General features: G+C 39.5%; 1 protein-coding gene across 3 annotated transcripts in view; it reads right to left on the bottom strand.

The window, feature by feature from the left end:
• Positions 1-22,896, bottom strand: part of LRRC7 (leucine rich repeat containing 7) — a 643,523-nt gene that overhangs the window by 281,522 nt on the left and 339,105 nt on the right. The gene's annotated exons all lie outside the window — the stretch shown is intronic.

Here is a 22,896-nt window from a genome sequence, read left to right as displayed (position 1 = left end):
AGAATCGCTTGAACCCAGGAGGTGGAGGTTGCAGTGAGCCGGGATCGCACCATTGCACTCCAGCCTGGGCAACAAGAGTGAAACTCCCATCTCACAAAAAAAAAAAAAAAAAAAAAAAAAGGAAACTTCTGGAACACCTCATTATGAGAAAATGTAACTTGTTGTTATAAACCAGGAAACATTAAATACCTAGTGTCTGATGGCATACTTAATGCCATAAAACATAATTTCTATGATCAAATGTTTTCTTTAGTTAATACTATATCTTAAACCAAAGTCACAGCTGTGATTGTTTGTACTTTTCAGCATTTCAACTCAACTTCCCTCAAGAACAACAAAAAGTCAAACTGGCTTATGGCATCTTCCAAAAGGATATGTGACCAAATTAAACATCTATTATTTTGTAAAAGAATATTGGGAAGACCTAATTTTTTAAACCACTTTGTTAATGTCGATCAGTTAAGGTATTCCTCCTTGCAGTATTTAAATTATTAGGATAAACTTTGAAAATATATAATTTGCATTAAGCTGTCACATATTTTGAGGACTTCCTTAGGAAATATTTTTTCCTTTTAGATATTTAACATTGAACAGTTTAGGTTAATTTTGTGATGTCTTATTGAGAAAGTTTTCTTTCCTATGATTATCTCTAGTTTAATGCAAAATATGAAAAAAGATTCTGTACAAAGAAGTAACTTCATTAGTAACCTTTTAAGAATATATCTTGTTTATACAGTAAGGTATGTTTGTTAAATAAAACAGAAAGATTAAGTAGTAAAATTGTACCTTAATAACAGCAACTGGCTATAGGACAAATACTGCACTACTGCTTTTAATGAAGGGTTTAATTAGACTGAAGAGAAACCTGAATTTCATTACTTTCTATATAGTCTTCTTGAATTTATAACCAGAACCAATTATTCATTCATGCTGTACATGAATTTTCCACTGACTGAAAATTATTGTGCAATCCTAACTCATGATTACACAGCAAAGATATAATCATGCTTGATAGAACTTTTGAGCTCTCTGTGGGGGAAAAGGTGCCCTATAAGCAAGAACAATGACATTATTTCTGAGGGCGGGGGGCTACTCTGTCAGAGCTGAAGGTCCTAGAATGCATGCAGCAGCAGTCTAATCAAAAGGTAATGAGAAACATAGTTACTAATATGCCCATTTTCATTAGAACATATTGCACCCTACATTATATGCTCATGAAAAGATGTTGAATGTTACTGAAAAAATAGTTCAGCCAAGTTAAGCTGTTTCAAAACTTTTATAGATAACTGGGCAAGTACCACCACCACTACCACAAAGTTTCTTTTCTAAAAGAGCCCTTTAACACGTACATATGCATGTGAGCATACACAGGGTCACACAGACAATGTGTCAGGCTCGTTGTTTTCTGGCTCTATTTCATTGAAAAAGTTATTACGTGTTATACTGGGGTTTCTGAGTATTAAGATTTATGTACAATCGTTGCTCAGTATCCTTGAGGGAATTGGTTCCATGACCTTCATGGATATAAAAAATCCACTGACACTCCAGTTTCTGCAAAATGGCATAGTAGTTGCACCTAACCTACACACATCCTCCTGTGTACTTTAAATACCTAATACAATGTAAATACATAATACAATGTAAATACATAATACAATGTAAGTGCTTTGTAAAGAGTTGTTATATTGCATTGTTTTCTTGTATTTTTAAAATTATTGTAGTTATTATTTTTTTCCAAATATTTTCCATCTGCAGAGGTCTAACTGTGCTTTTACATAGTTTGGCCTTAGATTGTTGATACCCTGACGGGTGTATCATATAGGCATAACTCCGTGACTAAGCTGTCAGCGAATTTAAACTTTAGAGGCTAAGGACCTTTAAAAGTAATCTGTCAAAGTAGCCATGGCTCTTTCCCATGCAACTACCTTTCTTACATGCCAGCAGAACCTGCCTGCATCAGAGACGAGAAATGTCATATAGTCACCATCCAAATTTCTTTTGCAACTAGGACATGAACTTATGATCTAGTTCTGGCCACTGGAACAGGAAGAGGACTCTGCTGGAGGAGATTCCGAGAAAGATCTCCCTCCATGATTTAAGAGGGAGGAAGCATGCAATTCAAAACAATAATAAGATACCATCTCACACCAGTCAGAATGGCTATTACTAAAAGTCAAAAAATCACAGATGATGGTGAGGTTGTGGAGAAAAGGGAACACTTAAACACTGTTGATGGGGAGGTAACTTAGTCATCGTGGAAAGCAGTTTGGCAATTTCTCAAAGAACTTACAACAGAATTACCATTGATCCAGCAATCTCATTATTGGATATATACCCAAAGGAATATAAATTACTCTTTCGGTGGAGCCAAGATGGCCGAATAGGAACAGCTCCGGTCTCCAGCTCCCAGCCCCAGCGACACAGAAGACGGGTGATTTCTGCATTTCTGCTTGAGGTACCGGTTTCATCTCACTAGGGAGTGCCTAACAGTGGGTTCAGGACAGTCGGTGAAGCGCACTGTGCGCGAGCCGAAGCAGGGCGAGGCATTGCATCACTCGGGAAGCGCAAGGGGTCAGGGAGTTCCCTTTCCTAGTCAAAGAAAGGGGAAACAGACGGCACCTGGAATATCAGGTCAGTCCCGTCCTAACACTGCGCTTTTCCAATGGGCCTGGAAAACGGCACACTAGGAGATTGTGTCCCGCACCTGGCTCGGAGGGTCCTATGCCCACAGAGTCTTGCTGGTTGCTAGCACAGCAGTCTGAGATCACGCTGCAAGGCGGCAACGAGGCTGGGGGAGGGGCGCCCGCCATTGCCCAGCCTTGCTTAGGTAAACAAAGCAGCCAGGAAGCTCGAACTGGGTGGAGCCCACCACAGCTCAAGGAGGCCTGCCTGCCTCTGTAGGCTCCACCTCTGGGGGCAGGGCACAGACAACCAAAAACTCAGCGAGAACCTCCACAGCCTTAAATGTCCCTGTCTGACTGACAGCTTTGAAGAGAGTAGTGGTTCTCCCAGCACGCAGCTGGAGATCTGAGAACGGACAGACTGCCTCCTAAAGTGGGTCCCTCACCCCTGAGCAGCCTAACTGGGAGGCACCCCCCCCAGTAGGGACAGACTGACACCTCATTCAACCGGGTACTCCTCTGAGACAAAACTTTCAGAGGAACTATCAGACAGCTGAATTTGTGGTCTCACGAAAATCTGCTGTTCTGCAGCCACCGGTGCTGACACCCAGCCAAACAGGGTCTGGAGTGGACCTCTAGTAAACCCCAACAGACCTGGAGCTGAGGGTCTTGTCTGGTAGAAGGAAAATTAACAAACAGAAAGGACATCCACACCAAAAACCCATCTGTACATCACCATCATCGAAGACAAAAAGTAGACAAAACCACAAAGATGGGGAAAAAACAGACCAAAAAAACTGGAAACTCTAAAAAACAGAGCACCTCTCCCTCTCCAAAGGAATGCAGTTCCTCACCAGCAACGGAACAAAGCTGGATGGAGGATGACTTTGATGAGTTGAGAGAAGAAGGCTTCAGACGATCAAACTACTCTGAGCTACGAGAGGAAATTCAAAACAATAGCAAAGAAGTTAAAAACTTTGAAAAAAAATTAGAAGAATGGATAACTAGAATAACCAATGGAGAGAAGGGCTTAAAGGAGATGATGGAGCTGAAAGCCAAGTTTCGAGAACTACGCGAAGAATGCAGAAGCCTCAGTAGCAGATGCGATCAACTGGAAGAAAGGGTATCGCTGATAGAAGATGAAATGAATGAAATGAAGAGAGAAGGGAAGTTTAGAGAAAAAAGAATAAAAAGAAATGAACAAAGCCTCCAAGAAATTTGAGACTATGTGAAAAGACCAAACCTACGTCTGATTGGTGTACCTGAAAATGATGGGGAGAATGGAACCAAGTTGGAAAACACTCTGCAAGATATTATCCAGGAGAACTTCCCCAATCTAGCAAGGCAGGCCAGCATTCAGATTCAGGAAATACAGAGAACGCCACAAAGATACTCCTTGAGAAGGGCAACTCCAAGACACATAATTGTCAGATTCACCAAAGTTGAAATGAAGGAAAAAATGTTAAGGGCAGCCAGAGAGAAAGGTCGGGTTACCCACAAAGGGAAGCCCATCAGACTAACAGCTGATCTCTCAGCAGAAACTCTACAAGCCAGAAGAGAGTGGGGGCCGATATTCAACATTCTTAAAGAAAAGAATTTTCAACCCAGAATTTCCTATCCCGCCAAACTAAGCTTCATAAGTGAAGGAGAAATAAAATACTTTACAGACAAGCAAACGCTGAGTGATTTTGTCACCACCAGGCCTGCCCTAAAAGAGCTCCTGAAGGAAGCACTAAACATGGAAAGGAACAACCGGTACCAGCCCCTGCAAAAACATGCCAAATTGTAAAGACCATCGAGGCTAGGAAGAAACTATAGCAACTAACGAGCAAAATAACCAACTAACATCATAATGACAGGATCAGATTCACACATAACGATATTCACGTTAAATGTAAATGGGCTAAATGCTCCAATCAAAAGACACAGACTGGCAAACTGGATAAGGAGTCAGGACCCATCAGTGTGCTGTATTCAGGAAACCCATCTCACGTGCAGAGACACACATAGACTCAAAATAAAGGGATGGAGGAAGATCTATCAAGCAAATGGAAAACAAAAAAAAGGCAGGGGTTGCAATCCTAGTCTCTGATAAAATAGACTTTAAACCAACAAAGATCAAAAGAGACAAAGAAGGCCATTACATAATGGTAAAGGGATCAATTCAACAAGAAGAGCTAACTATCCTAAATATATATGCACCCAACACAGGAGCACCCAGATTCATAAAGCAAGTCCTCAGTGACCTACAAAGGGACTTAAACTCCCACACAATAATAATGGGAGATTTTAACACTCCACTGTCAGCATTAGACAGATCAACGAGACAGAAAGTTAACAAGGATATCCAGGAATTGAACTCAGCTCTACATAAAGTGGACCTAATAGACATCTACAGAACTCTCCACCCCAAATCAACAGAATATACATTTTTTTCAGCACCACACCACACCTATTCCAAAATTGACCACATAGTTGGAAGTAAAGCTCTTCTCAGCAAATGTAAAAGAACAGAGATTATAACAAACTGTCTCTCAGACCACAGTGCAATCAAACTAGAACTCAGGATTAAGAAACTCAGTCAAAACCGCTCAACTACATGGAAACTGAACAACCTGCTCCTGAATGACTATTGGGTACATAATGAAATGAAGGCAGAAATAAAGATGTTCTTTGAAACCAACGAGAACAAAGACACAACATACCAGAATCTCTGGGACACGTTCAAAGCAGTGTGTAGAGGGAAATTTATAGCACTAAATGCCCACAAGAGAAAGCAGGAAAGATCCAAAATTGACACCCTAACATCACAATTGAAAGAACTAGAAAAGCAAGAGCAAACACATTCAAAAGCTAGCAGAAGGCTAGAAATAACTAAAATCAGAGCAGAACTGAAGGAAATAGAGACACAAAAAACCCTTCAAAAAATTAATGAATCCAGGAGCTGGTTTTTTGAAAAGATCAACAAAATTGATGGACCGCTAGCAAGACTAATAAAGAAGAAAAGAGAGAAGAATAAAATAGATGCAATAAAAAATGAAAAAGGGGATATCACCACCGATCCCACAGAAATACAATCTACCATCAGAGAATACTACAAACACCTCTATGCAAATAAACTAGAAAATCTAGAAATGGATAAATTCCTCAACAAATACACCCTCCGAAGACTAAACCAGGAAGAAGTTGAATCTCTGAATAGACCAATAACAGGTTCTGAAATTGTGGCAATAATCAATAGCTTACCAACCAAAAAGAGTCCAGGACCTGATGGATTCACAGCTGAATTCTACCAGAGGTACAAGGAGGAGCTGGTACCATTCCTTCTGAAACTATTCCAATCGATAGAAAAAGAGGGAATCCTCCCTAACACATTTTACGAAGCCAGCATCGTCCTGATACCAAAACCTGGCAGAGACATAACCAAAAAAGAGAATTTCAGACCAATATCCTTGATGAACATTGATGCAAAAATCCTCAATAAAATACTGGCAAACCGAATCCAGCAGCACATCAAAAAGCTTATACACCATGATCAAGTGGGCTTCATCCCTGGGATGCAAGGCTGGTTCAACATATGCAAATCAATAAATGTAATCCAGCATATAAACAGAAGCAAAGACAAAAACCACATGATTATCTCAATAGATGCAGAAAAGGCCTTTGACAAAATTCAACAACCCTTCATGCTAAAAACTCTCAATAAATTAGGTATTGATGGGATGTATCTCAAAATAATAAGAGCTATCTACAACAAACCCACAGCCAATATCATACTGAATGGGCAAAAACTGGAAGCATTCCCTCTGAAAACTGGCACAAAACAGGGATGCCCTCTCTCACCGCTCCTATTCAACATAGTGCTGGAAGTTCTGGCCAGAGCAATCAGGCAGGAGAAGGAAATAAAGGGTATTCAATTAGGAAAAGAGGAAGTCAAATTGTCCCTGTTTGCAGATGACATGATTGTATATCTAGAAAACCCCATTGTCTCAGCCCAAAATCTCCTTAAGCTGATTAGCAACTTCAGCAAAGTCTCAGGATATAAAATTAATGTACAAAAATCACAAGCATTCTTGTACACCAATAACAGACAAACAGAGAGCCAAATCATGAGTGAACTCCCATTCACAATTGCTTCAAAGAGAATCAAATACCTAGGAATCCAACTTACAAGGGATGTGAAGGACCTCTTCAAGGAGAACTACAAACCACTGCTCAATGAAATCAAAGAGGATACAAACAAATGGAAGAACATTCCATGCTCATGGGTAGGAAGAATCAATATCGTGAAAATGGCCATACTGCCCAAGGTAATTTATAGATTCAATGCCATCCCCATCAAGCTACCAATGACTTTCTTCACAGAATTGGAAAAAACTACTTTAAAGTTCATATGGAACCAAAAAAGAGCCCGCATCGCCAAGTCAATCCTAAGCCAAAAGAACAAAGCTGGAGGCATCACGCTACCTGACTTTAAACTATACTACAAGGCTACAGTAACCAAAACAGCATGGTACTGGTACCACAACAGAGACATAGATCAATGGAACAGAACAGAGCCCTCAGAAATGATGCCGCATAGCTACAACTATCTGATCTTTGACAAGCCTGACAAAAACAAGAAATGGGGAAAGGATTCCCTATTTAATAAATGGTGCTGGGAAAACTGGCTAGCCATATGTAGAAAGCTGCAACTGGATCCCTTCCTTACACCTTATACAAAAATTAATTCAAGATGGATTAAAGACTTATATGTTAGACCTAAAACCATTAAAACCCTACAAGAAAACCTAGGCAATACCATTCAGGACATAGGCGTGGGCAAGGACTTCATGTCTAAAACACCAAAAGCAATGGCAACAAAAGCCTAAATCGACAAATGGGATCTCATTAAACTAAAGAGCTTCTGCACAGCAAAAGAAAACTATCATCAGAGTGAACAGGCAACCTACACAATGGGAGAAAATTTTTGCAACGTACTCATCTGACAAAGGGCTAATATCCAGAATCTACAATGAACTCAAACAAATTTACAAGAAAAAAACAAACAACCCCATCAAAAAGTGGGCAGAGGACATGAACAGACACTTCTCAAAAGAAGACATTTATGCAGCCAAAAAACACATGAAGAAATGCTCATCATCACTGGCCATCAGAGAAATGCAAATCAAAACCACAGTGAGATACCATCTCACACCAGTTAGAATGGCCATCATTAAAAAATCAGGAAATAACAGGTGCTGGAGAGGATGTGGAGAAATAGGAACACTTTTACACTGTTGGTGGGACTGTAAACTAGTTCAACCATTGTGGAAGTCAGTGTGGCGATTCCTCAGGGATCTCGAACTAGAAATACCATTTGACCCAGCCATCCCATTACTGGGTATATACCCAAAGGACTATAAATCATGCTGCTATAAAGACACATGCACACGTATGTTTATTGCGGCACTATTCACAATAGCAAAGACTTGGAACCAACCCAAATGTCCAACAACGATAGACTGGATTAAGAAAATGTGGCACATATACACCATGGAATACTATGCAGCCATAAAAAATGATGAGTTCGTGTCCTTTGTAGGGACATGGATGAAACTGGAAAACATCATTCTCAGTAAACTATCGCAAGGACAAAAAACCAAACACCGCATGTTCTCACTCATAGGTGGGAATTGAACAATGAGAACTCATGGACACAGGAAGGGGAACATCACACTCCGGGGACTGTTGTGGGGTGGGGGGAGGGGGGAGGGACAGCATTAGGAGATACACCTAATGCTAAATGACGAGTTAATGGGTGCAGGAAATCAACATGGCACATGGATACATATGTAACAAACCTGCACATTGTGCACATGTACCCTAAAACCCTAAAGTATAATAAAAAAAATAAAAAAAAAATAAATTACTCTTTCATAAAGGCTTATGCATGTGTATTTTCATCACAGCACTATTCACAAAAGCAAAGACATGGAATTAGACATGGAATCAACCTAAATGCCCATCAATAGTAGGTAGAATAAAGTCTACCACTGATGACATAACTGAGTTCTTTTTCATAACTGTGTAATATTCTATGATGTAAATGTAGAATGTTACATATGTAATTATACATAATGGAGGGCATTATCTTCAGTGAATTAATGCAGGCACAGAAAACCAAATACCGCATATTCTCACTTATAAGTGGGAGATAAATATTGAGTATATATGGACAAGAAAAAGGAAACAGACACCAGGGGCTACTCAAGGGTAGTGTGTGGGAAGAGGGTAAGGATAGAAAAACTGCTTATCGGGTATGATGCTCATTACCTGGGTAACAAAATAATCTGCACATCAAACCCCTGTGACATGCCATTTACTTATATAACAAACCTGCACATGTACCTACCCCTGAACCTAAAATAAAATTTTAAAAATGTAAAAAACCAAAAAGATCAGGAGAAAGTGCATTTAAATAAGTTAAAAAGAAATATAAAATATATAGCAATATATTTGCATAATTTTTTACATTACTTAAAATACTAAAAAAAAGAAATTTTTATAAGTCATTTAGGATTCAGAGTATCCTTTCTGTTTTTTCCTTCCCACATTTAACTTTCCAATATTCTAGGTTTCCATTTGCATGGTTTTTTCATCAATTATGCTGTGGATATCAGAGTGATTTCCAATGTTTATAATTTCTTCTTTTCAGAAACCATGTCTATGATTCTACATGCATTGTTTCTTTTTCTTTTAATTACTTCAGAATTAAATATGTTAACATTTTTCAAATTAGTATTCTTTTTCAATATTTACTATATCTTCCAAAAATTACTCAAAAATTCTTTTTCTGTATGTTGTTTCTTCTTAAAATAATATAGCATTGGACTCAACTTGTTTCTGACTCAACACAGTTATTCCTTCTATGTAAGATATTCCTAGAGATTATTCTCTTACCATTTGAATGCTAAAACCTATAGTGCTGGTATATTTGTGAGTAGTGTCTATACGTACGGAAGGAATGGTACCAGTTCCTCTGCCAGAATTCGGCTGTGAATCTGTCTAGTCCTGGACTTTTTTGGTTGGTAGGCTATTAATTACTGCCTCAATTTCAGAGCTTGTTATTGGTTTATTCAGGGATTTGACTTCTTCCTGGTTTAGTCTTGGGAGGGTGTACGTATCCAGGAATTTATCCATTTCTTCTAAATTTTCTAGTTTATTGGCATAGAGGTGTTTACAGCATTCTCTGATGGTAGTTTGTATTTCTGTGGGATCAGTGGTGATCTCCCCTTTATCATTTTTTATTGTTTCTATTTGATTCTTCTCTCTTTTCTTCTTTATTAGTCTGGCTAGCGATCTATTTTGTTGATCTTTTCAAAAAACCAGCTCCTGGATTCACTGATTTTTTGAAGGGTTTTCTGTGTCTCTGTCTCCTTCAGTTCTGCTCTTATCTTAATTATTTCTTGTCTTCTGCTAGCTTTTAAATTTGTTTGCTCTTGCTTCTCTAGTTCTTTTAATTGTGATGTTAGGGTGTTGATTTTAAATCTTTCCCACTTTGTCTTGTGGCCGTTTAGTGCTATAAGGTCCCATGTGGTATAGGCACCTGATGGAATCTACTGGTCTGTGGGTTGTGAAGACTGTGGGAAAAGTGTAGTATCTGGGCCACAGTGCACCGTCCCTCACAGCACAGTCCCTCATGGCTTCCCTTGGCTAGGGGAGGGAGTTCCCTGACCCCTTTCATTTTGCAGGTGAGGCAATGCCCCACCCTGCTTCTGCTCACCCTCTGTGGGCTGCAACCACTGTCTAACCAGTCCCAGTGAGACGAACCGAGTACCTCAGTTAGAAATGCAGAAATCACCTGCCTTCTGTGTTGGTCTCTTCTGGGAGCTGCAGACTGGAGCTGTTCCTATTCAACCATCTTGCTCAGCTCTCTGGTGCAATAGCAACTTAAGAACAAATTTCACTTAGGATAACTTTCTGATTGGCTCTGACCAGGAATAACTTTTTCCCATGGTTATAATTTGTCATAAAGACTATCATGCCAAAAAAATGACTATTATCCATCAGCACTTGGAAGTTGTGAAATAAAATATAATAGGACAACTATCAGAAATAATGGACTGTACAATAAAAATAACAATGGATAAGAAATCTACTCTAAATGAGAACATGGTGAAATGTGCCTCATAATGAAAACTCACTTCAAAGAACTATAAAAGACACAAAGTCTAATTGCATTATTTCTTATGGGTAATTATAGTTGCATAAGGCAAGTCTTGCATCAACCATTGCTTTTCACATACTCTCATAAAAAAGTATGTTTCTGAACTTGAATTCTATTGAATAAAGATTTTTTTTTGTCAATGTGATAACACTTGGCTAATTGCCCAAAGAGCAAGAAAAGTCTCATTCTTCAAATTATTTTTATCATGTGGACAAAACAAGTTGATTATCAATTCTCTTTACTTTTGTACTATACTGATACTTCACTTTATAACGTCCTTGAAAATTAAAGCTTTTTTTGTTTTGTTTTGTTTTGTTTTGAAACAGGGTCTGGCTCTGTCACCCAGGCTGGAGTGCAATGGCGATCTCAGCTCACTGCAACCTCCGCCTCCTGGGTTCAAGCAATTCTTGTGCCTCAGTCTCTTGAGTAGCTGGGACTACAGATGCATGCCACTATGCCTGGCTAATTTTTGTATTGTTTTGTAGAGATGAGGTTTCACCATGTTGCCCAGGCTGGTCTCCAACTCCTGGAATCAAGTGATCTGCCCACCTCAGCCTCCCAAAGTGCTGGGATTACAGGTGTGAGCCACCACACCTGGTCCCAATTAAAGCTTTTTAATTTCATCAACCAGATAGCTACTTTTAAAATCAATTTAACAAACATCATTTGAGTACGTATTAGATTCTAGGCACTGGGCTAAGGATGGGGATTAACATGTGGCTGTTGCTTTCAGGTCCTCACAACCTAATGGAGTAGTTATAAAAGCTTCCAATTAGTAATAATAATGGCTACAATGAAGTCTTATTATGTGTGTCATAGCAATTCAAGGATTAACAAAGCAGACACAGTTCCTGCCCTGATGGAGCATACATTCTACCATACAATTTAGATATTAACTTATTATGAAATTAATATATTAATTTATTATAGTTGGGAATCATGATATGCAGAAGTCAGAGTACTATGAGAGCTTGTAATCAGGGCTTGATCTACAGATGGCTTTCTATAAGATAACACTGGAATTAGGGCTTAAGAAATAATGAGTTCACCAGATGGAGAAGGTAGAATGGGAATCCCAAGCAAAGAAAATGACACTAGATATAACAAATTTGGGGTTGGAGCCAAGACGGCTGAATAGGAACAGTTCCGGTCTACAGCTCCCAGCGTGAGCGACGCAGAAGACGGGTGATTTCTGCATTTCCATCTGAGGTACCGGGTTCATCTCACTAGGGAGTGCCAGACAGTGGGTGCAAGACAGTGGGTGCAGCGTACTATGTGTGAGCCAAAGCAGGGCGAGACATTGCCTCACTCGGGAAGTGCAAGGGGTCAGGGAGTTCCTTTTCCTAGTCAAAGAAAGGGGTGACAGACAGCAACTGGAAAATCAGGTCACTCCCACCCTAATACTGTGCTTTTCCGATGGGCTTAAAAAATGGCACACCAGGAGATTGTGTCCCGCACCTGGCTCAGAGGGTCCTACGCCCACGGAGTCTCGCTGATTGCTAGCACAGCAGTCTGAGATCAAACTGCAAGGTGGCAGCTAGGCTGGGGGAGGGGCATCTGCCATCGCCCAGGCTTGATTAGGTAAACAAAGCAGCCAGGAAGCTCGAACTGGGTGGAGCCCATCACAGCTCAGGGAGGCCTGCCTGCCTCTGTAGGCTCCACCTCTGGGGGCAGGGCACAGACAAACAGAAAGACAGCAATAACCTCTGCAGACTTAAATGTCCCTGTCTGACAGCTTTGAAGAGAGTAGTGGTTCTCCTAGCACACAGCTGGAGATCTGAGAACAGGCAGACTGCCTCCTAAAGTGGGTCCCTGACCCCCGAGCACCCTAACTGGGAGGCACCCCCCAGTAGGGGCAGACTGACACCTCACTCGGCCGGGTACTCCTCTGAGACAAAACTTCCAGAGGAACGATCAGGCAGTAGCATTTGCGGGTCACCAAATTCTGCTGTTCTAAAGCCACTGCTGTTCTGCAGCCACCACTGCTGACACCCAGGCAAACAGCATCTGGAGTGGGACTCTAGCAAACTCCAACAGACCTGCAGCTGAGGGTCCTGTCTGTTAGAAGGAAAACTAACAAACAGAAAGGACATCCACATCAAAAACCCATCTGTATGTCACCATCATCAAAGACCAAAAGTAGATAAAACTACAAAGATGGGGAAAAAACAGAGCAGAAAAACAGGAAACTCTAAAAAGCAGAGCGCCTCTCCTCCTCCAAAGGAATGCAGCTCCTCACCAGCAACGGAACAAAGCTGGATGGAGAATGACTTTGACGAGTTGAGAGAAGAAGGCTTCAGACGATCGAACTACTACGAGCTACAGGAGAAGATTCAAACCAATGGCAAAGAAGTCAGAAACTTTGAAAAAAAAAATTAGATGAATGGATAACTAGAATAACCAATGCAGAGAAGTCCTTAAAGGAGCTGATGGAGCCTAAAGCCAAGGCTCGAGAACTACGTGAAGATTGCAGAAGCCTCAGGAGCTGATGCGATCAACTGGAAGAAAGGGTATCAGCGATGGAAGACGAAACGAATGAAATGAAGCGAGAAGGGAAGTTTAGAGAAAAAAGAATAAAAATAAACGAACAAAGCCCCCAAGAAATATGGGACTATGTGAAAAGACCAAATCTACGTCTGATTGGTGTACCTGAAAGTGACGGGGAGAATGGAATCAAGTTGGAAAACACTCTGCAAGATATTATCCAGGAGAACTTCCCCAATCTAGCAAGGCAGGCCAACATTCAGATTCAGGAAATACAGAGAATGCCACAAAGATACTCCTCGAGAAGAGCAACTCCAAGACACATAATTGTCAGATTCACCAAAGTTGAAATGAAGGAAAAAATGTTAAGGGCAGCCAGAGAGAAAGGTCGGGTTACCCACAAAGGGAAGCCCATCAGACTAACAGCTGATCTCTCGGCAGAAACTCTACAAGCCAGAAGAGAGTGGGGGCCGATATTCAACATTCTTAAAGAAAAGAATTTTCAACCCAGAATTTCATATCCAGCCAAACTAAGCTTCATAAGTGAAGGAGAAATAAAATACTTTACAGACAAGCAAATGCTGAGTGATTTTGTCACCACCAGGCCTGCCCTAAAAGAGCTCCTGAAGGAAGCACTAAACATGGAAAGGAACAACCGGTACCAGCCCCTGCAAAAACATGCCAAAAGATGTAAAGACCATCAGGGCTAGGAAGACACTGCATCAACTAACGAGCAAAATAACCAACTAACATCATAATGACAGGATCAAATTCACACATAACAATATTAACTTTAAATGTAAATGGGCTAAACGCTCCAATTAAAAGACACAGACTGGCAAACTGGATAAAGAGTCAAGACCCATCAGTGTGCTGTATTCAGGAAACTCTTCTGACATGCAGAGACACACATAGGCTCAAAATAAAGGAATGGAGGAAGATCTACCAAGCAAATGGAAAACAAAAAAAGGCAGGGGTTGCAATCCTAGTCTCTGATAAAACAGACTTTAAACCAACAAAGATCAAAAGAGACAAAGAAGGCCATTACATAATGGCAAAGGGATCAATTCAACAAGAAGAGCTAACTATCCTAAATATATATGCAACCAATACAGGAGCACCCAGATTCATAAAGCAAGTCCTTAGTGACCTACAAAGAGACTTAGACTCCCACACAATAATAATGGGAGACTTTAACACCCCACTGTCAACATTAGACAGATCAACGAGACAGAAAGTTAACAAGGATATCCAGGAATTGAACTCAGCTCTGCACCAAATGGACCTAACAGACATCTGTAGAACTCTCCACCCCAAATCAACAGAATATACATTTTTTTCAGAACCACACCACACCTATTCCAAAATTGACCACATAGTTGGAAGTAAAGCTCTCCTCAGCAAATGTAAAAGAACAGAAATTATAACAAACTGTCTCTCAGACCACAGTACAATCAAACTAGAACTCAGGATTAAGAAACTCACTCAAACCACTCAACTACATGGAAATCGAACAACCTGCTCCTGAATGACTACTGGATACATAAAGAAATGAAGGCAGAAATAAAGATGTTCTTTGAAACCAACGAGAACAAAGACACAACATACCAGAATCTCTGGGACACCTTCAAAGCAGTGTGTAGAGGGAAATTTATAGCACTAAATGCCCACAAGAGAAAGCAGGAAAGATCCAAAATTGACACCCTAACATCACAATTAAAAGAACTAGAAAAGCAAGAGCAAACAGCTAGCAGAAGGCAAGAAATAACTAAAATCAGAGCAGAACTGAAGGAAATGGAGACACAAAAAACCCTTCAAAAATTAATGAATCCAGGAGTTGGTATTTTGAAAAGATCAACAAAATTGATAGACTGCTAGCAAGACTAATAAAGAAGAAAAGAGAGAAGAATCAAATAGATGCAATAAAAAATGATAAAGGGGATATCACCACCGATCCCACAGAAATACACACTGCCATCAGAGAATACTACAAACACCTCTACGCAAATAAACTAGAAAATGTAGAAGAAATGGATAAATTCCTCGACAAATACACCCTCCCAAGACTAAACCAGGAAGAAGTTGAATCTCTGAATAGACTAATAACAGGCTCTGAAATGGTGGCAATAATCAATAGCTTACCAACCAAAGAAAATCCAGGACCCGTTGGATTCACAGCTGAATTCTACCAGAGGTACAAGAAGGAGCTGGTACCATTCCTTCTGAAACTATTCCAATCAATAGAAAAAGAGGGAATCCTCCCTAACTCATTTTATGAGGCCAGCATCATCCTGATACCAAAGCCTGGCAGAGACACAACCGAAAAAGAGAATTTTAGACCAATATCCTTGATGAACATTGATGCAAAAATCCTCAGTAAAATGCTGGCAAACCGAATCCAGCAGCACATCAAAAAGCTTATCCACCATGATCAAGTGGGCTTCATCTCTGGGATGCAAGGCTGATTCAACATACGCAAATCAATAAATGTAATCCAGCATATAAACAGAACCAAAGACAAAAACCACATGATTATCTCAATAGATGCAGAAAAGGCCTTTGACAAAATTCAACAACCCTTCATGCTAAAAACTCTCAATAAATTAGGTATTGATGGGACATATCTCAAAATAATAAGAGCTATTTATGACAAACCCACAGCCAATATCATACTGAATGGGCAAAAACTGGAAGCATTCCCTTTGAAAACTGGCACTAGACAGGGATGCCCTCTCTCACCACTCCTATTCAACATAGTGCTGGAAGTTCTGGCCAGAGCAATCAGGCAGGAGAAGGAAATAAAGGGTATTCAATTAGGAAAAGAGGAAGTCAAATTGTCCGTATTTGCAGATGACATGATTGTATATCTAGAAAACCCCATTGTCTCAGCCCAAAATCTCCTTAAGCTGATTAGCAACTTCAGCAAAGTCTCAGGATACAAAATCAATGTACAAAAATCACAAGCATTCTTATACACCAATCACAGACAAACAGAGAGCCAAATCATGAGTGAATTCCCATTCACAATTGCTTCAAAGAGAATAAAATACCTAGGAATCCAACTTACAAGGGATGTGAAGGACCTCTTCAAGGAGAACTACAAACCACTGCTCAATGAAATAAGAGGATACAAACAAATGGAAGAACATTCCATGCTCATGGGTAGGAAGAATCAATATTGTGAAAATGGCCATACTGCCCAAGGTAATTTATAGATTCAATGCCATCCCCATCAAGCTATCAATGACTTTCTTCACAGAATTGGAAAAAACTACTTGAAAGTTCATATGGAACCAAAAAAGAGCCTGCATCACCAAGTCAATCCTAAGCCAAAAGAACAAAGCTGGAGGCATCACGCTACCTGACTTCAAACTATACTACAAGGCTACAGTAACTAAAACAGCATGGTACTGGTACCAAAACAGAGATATAGATCAATGGAACAGAACAGAGCCCTCAAATATGCTGCATATCTACAACCATCTGATCTTTGACAAACCTGACAAAAACAAGCAATGGGGAAAGGATTCCCTATTTAATAAATGGTGCTGGGAAAACTGGCTAGCCATATGTAGAAAGCTGAAACTGGATCCCTTCCTTATACCTTATACAAAAATTAATTCCAGATGGATTAAAGACTTACATGTTAGACCTAAAACCATAAAAACGCTAGAAGAAAACCTAGGCAATACCATTCAGGACATAGGCATGGGCAAGGACTTCATGTCTAAAACACCAAAAGCAATGGCAACAAAAGCCAAAATTGACAAATGGGATCTAATTAAACTAAAGAACTTCTGCAAAGCGAAAGAAACTACCATCAGAGTGAACAGGGAACCTACAAAATGGGAGAAAATTTTCACAACCTACTCATCTGACAAATGGCCAATATCCAGAATCTACAATGAACTCAAACAAATTTACAAGAAAAAAACAAACAACCCCATCAAAAACTGGGCGAAGGACATGAACAGACACTTCTCAAAAGAAGACATTTATGCAGCCAAAGAACACATGAAAAAATACTCATCATCACTGGCCATCAGAGAAATGCAAATCAAAACCACAATGAGATACCATCTCACACCAGTTAGAATGGCCATCATTAAAAAGTCAGGAAATAACAGGTGCTGGAGAGGATGTGGAGAAATAGCAACACTTTTACACTGTTGGTGGGACTGTAAACTAGTTCAACCATTGTGGAAGTCAGTGTGGCGATTCCTCAGGGATCTAGAACCAGAAATACCATTTGACCCAGCCATCCCATTACTGGGTATATACCCAAAGGACTATAAATCATGCTGCTATAAAGACACATGCACACGTATGTTTATTGCGGCACTTTTCACAATAGTAAAGACTTGGAACCAACCCACATGTCCAACAACGATAGACTGGATTAAGAAAATGTGGCACATATACACCATGGAATACTATGCAGCCATAAAAAATGATAAATTCATGTCCTTTGTAGGGACATAGATGAAACTGGAAACCATCATTCTCAGCAAACTATCGCAAGGACAAAAAACCAAACACCACATGTTCTCACTCACAGGTGGGAATTGAACAATGAGAACTCATGGACACAGGAAGGGGAACACCACACTCCGGGGACTGTTGTGGGGTGGGGGGAGGGGGGAGGGATAGCATTAGGAGATATACCTAATGCTGAATGACAAGTTAATGGGTGCAGCACACCAACATGGCACATGGATACATATGTAACAGACCTGCACGTTGTGCACATGTACCCTAAAACTTACAGTATAATAATAATAAAATTAAAAAAAAGAAAATGGCACTTTTATCAGCATTCAGTTAGGTGTAAAAAGTATTTTGCACGTTCTAGAAATAGCAATGTATTTTTTTCAATCAAGTTCCCTGCGACATGAAGGAGATCAAAGATGATTTTTGTTTTCTTAACATTAATGGCCAAGGAAGAGATAGACAGTTATTTCTCAAGAGCAATTCACTCTTGGAGAGGCCTGGTTCAGACAATTATTTCCCTATCAGGCTACAGTAGGTCATGTTCCCAGAGTAATACTGTGCTGAAACTTTACACTGTGAGCAGGGCTTCATTCTTAGGAATGGAGAACAACCGTTAGCACTAAAACTAGATGAGGAAGCCCACTTCCCCCATAAGAAAAGGGAGGAGTTCAAATGAAACAAGGAGAAATAACTTGCTTCTTCTCTATTTGCTATTTTAATGAGTATTACTACTATGCTCCCAGTAGCCTTTAACAGAAACATGGAAGCTATTCTAAACTTTTTTCTCTAGCATTCTCCAATTAGTTACAAACACCTGTGTATTCTATTTCCATTATGCTCTCTTGAATGTGTACTCTCTTTTTATCCCCTCTGCTACTGTCTTAGTTTTGCCCTTCTTACTTCTTGGATGATGGCAACCCAGGCATTTGTAACAGCCTCTTCACTAGTCTTCCTGCCTCCACTTTCAGCTGCTTCCAATCCATACATCGTCACCAGAGTAAACCTCAAAATAATTTGATCATATCATTTCTGGGCTCAGAAATACAATTATTTAAAGAAAAAGTCTAAATTCCTCAATATTGCATTGAAGGAACCTTATAATTTGAGACCAGCTTACCTTTCTGGTTTTTATCGCCTGCAAAACCACCATATACGTTGTAATTTACAGGCGTATTGAACTATTTATAATGGCTAAATGAATTTGGTTCTCTCATGGGAGTCATTCTCTGGTAGATTTAGTTTTGGAGATCATGAGACTAAAGCTATCCATTTTAAATACATCTTAGAGGACTACTCAGATTAAAAACACGCAATTGAGAATACAGGTTGAATATCCCTAGTGTGAAAATCTAAAACCTACAATGCTTTAAAATCTGAAATATTTTGAGTGCCAACGTGATGCTCAAAGTTGCTCATTGGAGCATTTCAGAATTTGGATTTTGAATTTTCATATTAGTGATGCTCAACCAGTAATTGCTTTTTAAGGTAGAATTGTTGGGGAGAATATTTATTATGATTTGGCACCTTAGAAGAATATTGTATGCTACAATAAAACTCATAATTTTTATAGATCAAAAACAAGAAAACAGTATCAACACTCTTGATTTTTATGCAACCGAGAGCTCTCCTCTGAAGCTGACCAATAAATAATACTTTTTAAAAATGTATGGTAAGAAGTTTATCCTAGAATACAAAGAAGAAAAATGAAGTGTTAGTTTATCACTATTTCTTAATTTAAAAGCTATTAAAATAGATGTAGATTCTGGGTTTTATGTGAAGGACCAAAACTAAACGGAACCTCTATTATGCTGACTTCTCTTCCAAATCCAGACGATGTGTTCTTGTGATCCCATAAAAACTATTGACTCTCTTTCCATACCTGTCTCACAGGCAACAGACTCCTATCAGCAATATTGTTTCTTAGTTGGAGCAAGGGTTTGCAGCTGATAGCCTGCAGGCCAAATCTGGCCCGCTGTTCTTTTTATACAGCCTACAAATTTGGAATGGTTTTTACATTTTTAAATAGTTGGAAAAAAACAAAATAATAATATATATGAAAAGGATATACATTTCAAATGTCAGTGTTCATAAAATAAATTTTATTACAGCAAAGCTATTAAGTCTGTTTGTGCTGCTATAACAGAATACCACGGACTGGGTCATTTATAAAGAACAAAAGTTAATTTTCTCACAGTTCTGGAGGTTGGGAAGTCCAAGATCAAGGCACTGCCATCCGGTGAAGGACTTCTTGTTGTACACTCCAAGAAGGGAGGAAGGCTAAGTCCTCATACGGCCGAAGAGCTGCAGGAAGCCGCTTTTAAAACAGCCTGAATCTTATTAAGGGGTGAGCAGTCCTTACAGCCTAATCACATCTTACAGGCCCCACCTGTTGAAACTACCGCATTGGCAACACCTGAATTTTGGAGGGGCCACATTGAAACCATAGCAATGGTTTTATTGGAACACAGCCATGATCATTTGTTTACATATTGTCTATGGCTGCATTTATGCTTACAATGGCAGAACCGAGTAGTTACAGTGGAGACCTGATGGCTCACAAAGGGGAAAATATTTACTATCTGACCCAATTTGCTGACTTCTGAGTTACAGTGATACGGAATAGTTGGAAATTGTAGGCTTTAGTAACTTTTTCTTTTTATTGGCTCCCTGGCATCTGGCGTTTTGTCAATTCTCTACTTCAGGAGTCTTGTTAGGAGGCAAAGTTTCCTCTCCAGAAAGGTAAAAGCATCCCTGACAGGGAACAGCTGGTAGCTGGTCTGGTTACCACCACCTATGCTATGGTATTTCCTTGCTGATCATAAATAATTCCATGAAACATCGTCATTGATTGACGATTCTTTGTGACCACAATGATACAAAATAAAAACAAGACAACTTCATAATTATGCCTGAATAGAGATAAAAGCAAAGACTTTGTGCTTCTGCTAATATGAGAGAGTACTGCTGCTTCTCCAATAAGAACTCTAATTCCTTTCCATTCCTTCTGCTCACGGGTAAAAAATACTAAAATCTCCAATAGCCAAATGTCCCATTTTCGGAGAATTCCCAATCCCGAAGTGATAATCCCCATTTTTTGAACACTTTCAACATAATCTATAGGTTCCTTCTAGCTCCCTGTTACTGAGATGCTGCATGGTTCCCCATGGTATACGATCTCTGTTGCAGCAGCAATGAATAAACCTAATGTTAACTAAGTACATTTGGTGGTATCTTCTTGGTGGGTCTCAACTTTTAACCCTCTTAGAAGCCAGATATTTGGCTTTTAAGCCTTGCTGGTGTCAGTGAATTGGGCACTCAGGCGATGCAAGTCAGACACATGCTCCTTACCCTCCACAGATACTATCTACAGAAGTTCCTGACCACTTAGAATTGATTATCATTTGAGCAGCAGCAGCAGCAGCAACAGTGATGTGATGATAGCAACAGAAACTGCAAGCTGATGATGCAGTAGCAGTGGCCAGTGCCCAGCGCTGGCAGAGTACCAGTGCAAACTGTGGCATTCCGTGTTCAGTGCTGTTGCAATGGTATTACACTGTAGTGTTCTTTTTAAATTGCTTTTGTTTAGTTTCTAAGTTTAACTTGTCTTGCCATCAATTATTTCATTTATTCAAGGTCCTCCCATTAAAGTCTTTTTCAGCTAAAATCACAGAGTTGGTTATTGTGTGATACATATAAATCCAATCGAACAATATTCTTCATAATCTCCCTATGTAACTTCAGGCATTTGATGACTTTGAAATATAGCTCTCCAACCACAGGTGCGAAGTTCCAGGTCTAAATTTCTTATTGTCTACTGACTGGCTCCACTTGAATATACCACATACATTTCCAATTTATTATGTTGAAAACAAAATTCATCATCTCCCCAGACCTTCCTTATTTTCTGTCTATGTAGTTGATATTCCCTAAAACAGAAACCTGGGAGGTATTCCTTACCCCATGATGAATTATTCACCAAGCCCTATGAATTCTACTCTCTCTGAATACATCCTTTCTCATCTACATAGCTACTTTATAGTTCTAGTTCAAGGCTTCAGTTAATTCTCCCATGGATTAACACTACAACTTTGTTAACTGGTTACCATGTGTTCCACCGTGCCCGCTATAATCCGCTCTGCACGGAGCAGCCATTGAAATCTTTCCAAAATGCAAGTGACAAAATGCAAGTAATATAAAAACTCTTTCAACTCCCGTTTGCCAGAAGAAAGTTTCCCCAGAATACAAACTCACATGACACTGTATCTTCAAAGAATCTTCAAAAATGGCCTTGCATTAAGGTTGACACATCATGTTCAACCGTGCTACATGGAATATGTGTTGGTATCCATGTTTCTGTCTAATAAAGATCCATTTTAGTTTATAAGCAGAAAATGATTCTGCTAGAAGGTATTTTTTTTACAAACCTTTGCTGTTGCTTTGTACTTAGCACCACAATGCCATAACATAAATTGATTCTATGAAGCGTTCATGCATTCGTTCAACAAATATTTATTAAACACCCATTATGTCCCAGGCTTTATTCTATGAGATAGGAATACAGTCAAAAGCAAAACAGATAAAGTCTCTGCCCTCATGGAAATATCATTCTTGTGGGGAGAAATGTACAAGAAGGAAGTAGAAATAAATATACAACATACAGAGTGGTGGTAAGTGCTGGGAAAAAAATAAAGCAGAGTAAGAATGATAGACAGTATTGTAAGGGATGCTACTTCATGTAAAGTGCCCAACGAAAGCCACTCTGAAAAGCTAATATTTTACTGAAGTTTTAAAGGAAGTGAGGAAACATAATGATATAATATAGCATATATACACATAAAAGACTAAACTGAATAAAAGCATGAGTTCTGAAGTGAGATTGTCTGGAATCAAATTTGAGTTCTGTCACTTACTAGCAATGTGATATGACATTCTACTTCTCTATACCTCAGTTTCCCTGTTTATAAAATGGGAATATTGTTGGGTTGTGCATCTTCAAAGAGATAGCAGATGTAAAGTGCTTAAACAGAGTACATGGTAAGTACTCAACAACACAGATTATTATCGTTGGAAAAATGATGCTGAAACAAAGCA

The sequence above is a fragment of the Symphalangus syndactylus genome, chromosome 12 (assembly GCF_028878055.3).
Source record: "Symphalangus syndactylus isolate Jambi chromosome 12, NHGRI_mSymSyn1-v2.1_pri, whole genome shotgun sequence".
Classification (NCBI taxonomy): Eukaryota; Metazoa; Chordata; class Mammalia; order Primates; family Hylobatidae; genus Symphalangus; species Symphalangus syndactylus.
Note: the sequence above shows the minus strand (reverse complement) of the source record. Positions and strands in the feature narration are given on the sequence as shown.